Source organism: Adiantum capillus-veneris, chromosome 10, assembly GCF_014529385.1.
Source record: "Adiantum capillus-veneris isolate H3 chromosome 10, ASM1452938v2, whole genome shotgun sequence".
In the NCBI taxonomy this organism is placed as follows: Eukaryota; Viridiplantae; Streptophyta; class Polypodiopsida; order Polypodiales; family Pteridaceae; genus Adiantum; species Adiantum capillus-veneris.
Window position 1 is genome coordinate 99,058,081 of NC_140940.1, and position 3,868 is coordinate 99,061,948.

The window sequence follows — 3,868 nt, forward strand, 5'->3', positions numbered from 1 at the left end:
CGCTTCGCTCCTATGAGAAGAAAATGAGCAAAGGAAAACCAATCAGGTTTTTTTGAAGCTTACAGGATTAATCGGCAGTTATAAGGGCTTGCTAACAAGTCAATTTTTAAGCTGAAAGTGTGCTAGATGCGGCTCTAAGGGTCAAAAGATGTCTTGGTAATGCTAAACAATGAGTATTCTTGAAGTGGTCATAGATGGGGTTTTATTAATCCAAGCTGAAGTACTCAAAAAGCTCTACATGCCTATCTTTACGGCTCGTCAATCGGAGCTACGGGTAAGAAGTTATGACAGTTTTAAGTCGAGTCAGTAGTACTGGATTGGGCAACTGCAGCTGAGGGGGCAAAAATGAAATGAATGCATCGGGATGAAGTGCTCACTTTGTGGAGCGCGTTGGTCTTTTCAGATTAGCGATTGGAGTTCCGGTTACCAAGATATTGGCCGGTAAATATTCACCGGGGGCCGGTTCCGTACCACTCCGGTCCGCTTGGCCAACGAGCTGTAGCTGGGATTTTGGAATGCATGGAGCAGTAATTGGTTTGAGGAGTATCACATTCGGAATGTTGATGCGGGCATCGAAGTTCAAGAAGATAATTCCATGTTTGGCAGTGCTTTGTTAGCTATGTATGCCAAATATGGTGCCGTAAATTTTGTAGAGCTTCATGTCTAGAATGTCGTCTTTTGGAATCCAATAATTGCAGGTGATGCCTTGGTCGGTATGTGTACAAGAATAATGCGGGAATTAAAATTATCAATAATGTTATCATGCTTGGCATTGGCTTGGCCGAATGTATACAACACTGCATGGCCGGTAAGTGTGTTAGAATGCCGCCAATGAAGGAAGCTTTGGCTGGGGAAGAAATGTTGTGCTTGACAATGCCTTTGCCAACATGTATGCCAAATATGGTGCCCTACAAGGGCATAAAAACCCTCCACCCAAACCAAGGCCATAAGCCTATGGCCGCACGCTAAGAAAAGGCCGCCCACTTTGTAAAAAAAAAAGGGGTTTTTTTAAAAACCTGATGGGAAGAGAAAAAAGGGATGGCGAACAACGAACAACGCGAGCTGCGCAGGCAGAGAAGTGCTGGTGAGGGTGGAGAAGACATCGGACGAGGAGCCAATCAGATTTATTTGAAGCTTACAGGATTAATTGGCAGTCATAAGGGCTTGCTAACAAGCCAGTTTTTAAGCTGAAAGTGTGCCAGATGGGGCTCTAAGGGTCAGAAGATGTCTTGGTAATGCTAAACAGTGAGTATTCTTGAAGTGGTCATAGCTGGGATTTTATTAATCCAAGCTGAAGTACTCAAAAAGATCTACATGCCTGTCTTTACGGCTCATCAATCGGAGCTACGGGTAAGAAGTTATGACAGTTTTAATCCGAGTCAGATCCGAGTCAGTAGCAGATCCGTGCCGGATTGGGCAACTGCAACTGAGGGAACAAAACTGGAATGAATGCATCAGGCTGAAGTGCTCACTTTGTGGAGCACGTTGGTCTTTTCAGATCGGTGATTGGGGTTTCAGTTGGCAAGATATGGCCAATTTAAGTATCACCGGGGGCCGGGTTCGAACCGCCCTGGTCGGGTCGGTCGGGGTGCCATCTGGGAATTTTGGCCTCCTCATCAGGGTTAGTATGCGTTCTATGCAGTTTGAGAAGTGTACGGCTTGGCACGCAGAGTCCGGTGTCAGTTGTGCCGGCACTACTGAGCTGGATAATTTTGGCATTATCTAAGAAGCTGATACAAGTAATAAACAACTGAATGCAAAGGAAATGTCTTTCACCAGATGCAATCACTTATACTTCCATCTTGGGGGCATGTGGCACTATTCAGGACCTTGTTATGGGCAAGTAAATTCACGAGGATATTGTTAGTTGAGAGCTATTGAGAGTAAACGTCGTGCTTAGCAGCATTGAGTTGGTCAAAACATATACCATATGTTGTGCTTGGCAATGCTTTGGCCGCTATGTATGTCTAATGTGGTGCCCTTACAATGGCCAACACAAAAGCAAGGCTGCCCACCAACTTAAACCGGCCGCCCAAAGCAAAAAGTCAAGCATGGCCGCCCAACTAAAAAAGGCCCCCCTAAATTTAATTAGGGTGTGAAGCCAAGGGAAATGAAGGATGCCATGGTGTGGCGGCAATGAGATGTAAGAGGCGCGGGGAGGAATTAGATCGCAGCCGGCCGTAGAGAGCTTGGCTCAGCTCGGCGAAGAAGGAAAGATTGAGCAACAGGCCTAGGCAAAACTTTTTGGTGCAGCTCCTGCGGCGTTTAGCGCTCCTCCCCGGCTGGGCTACCACATCACTAAGGGAAACGACCCATTAGCGACATCGCTAATGGGTGCCTCGTTTGTTTTAGAAAAAGGGGAAGCCATGCAAGCTATAAAAAGATCATCATGAGTTCTCTCCTCTCCTTAGACTCAGAAGCTCCCTTCTCAAGCATGAATCCTTAAGCTCCTCCTCTTAAACACCATCTTCGAACCTCCATAGACGAAAATTCTTAACCTCCTCCTCCTCATAAGCTCGATGCTAATCCTCCTCATAAGCTTGAAGCTAATCTCCTTAAACCATCCTAATCTAAAGCTCTCAAGACTAAGCTCTCTAATCTCCAAAGCCAAAGAAAAGCGTAAGCCCTCAAGCCATCCGAAAGCCATATCTAATCTTCTTAATCTTAACAGCTCTCATTAACCTACTCTAAACCGGTTAAGCCATCTTAAACCTTGAAGACCTTAACCTCAAATCACTCATTAACCACCCGAGCTCATAAGCTTAAGCTCATAATTAATCTCTCTCTCCGGAATCAATATAACCCAAAACCCAAATCTCCTAAGCCTCATTAAAAGCCAGAAGCCATCCTTAACCTCTGTTAACCTTCATAAGCCAAAGCTCTTAAGCTATCAAGAGCGGAATTAAACCTAATCTCTTGAAGCCATAAGCCAAGGTCTCTAAATCAAGACTAATCTCGAACCAATAGCGGAGCCTAACCTAAGCCAAGCTTCTAAGCCATCATTGGTGTTACGGCATTAGCCGCACATGCGGTCATGCGGTCCTGCGGAGGTCTGGACACTCCGGATCAGGAGTCATGCGGTATGCGGTGGTCGTAGCGGCAGTTCTTCACAGGATATCATGTGACAGGAGTGTGTGCACCGTTTCGATCTGCGCTGGAGCAGCGGTTGTATATGGAGGTGCATACCTATCTTTTGATGTAACTCAACCAATCTCTATGATATTCATGGCATCTACTGTTGTAACCTTGTGTCTGGATCACACATGAATGAAGCAAGCGGTGTTCTTTGCCTGTGTACTGTGTACTGTGTACTGTCTTCTATCGTCATTCTATGTGTTGATGTTCATATAATGTAGTCACGGGTAATCATTCCCGTAATGCCTATTGCTCCTGTGCGGGCAATAGCCATTACAACTGGCGACCACGATGCGTGATGGATGACCTGTAATGAATATGCATGCACACTAGGTCACAGGGTCTGCCTGACCCTGTGGTTCCAATTGTAGGAAAACGTCGGAGGAGGGGAGGTTCGGATGAATTTGTTTTTTCTTCACCATAGATTGAGAAATCTGTATCTCCATCACCAAGCCCAGTGCGTGGTAGGCGGTTGCGGCAAGCGAGGCATACTCTACGCAGTTAGTTATGTCCTCCTATCGTACGTTCACCCTCACCCACACACGTTGCTCCACCACCGTCTCCGGTAAGCAGTCCAGGGGTGTCTCCGCCACTGTCTCCACCTCCTAATGGTTTTCAGCTTTTTTTGGGAGGAGGTACAGTTGGGCAAGGGGTGATGGCTCATCCTTAGATTAAGTATAGTCGGTTTCGAGGTCTTTTGAGCGAAGACCTTGATGCACATTTGCGCCAATTC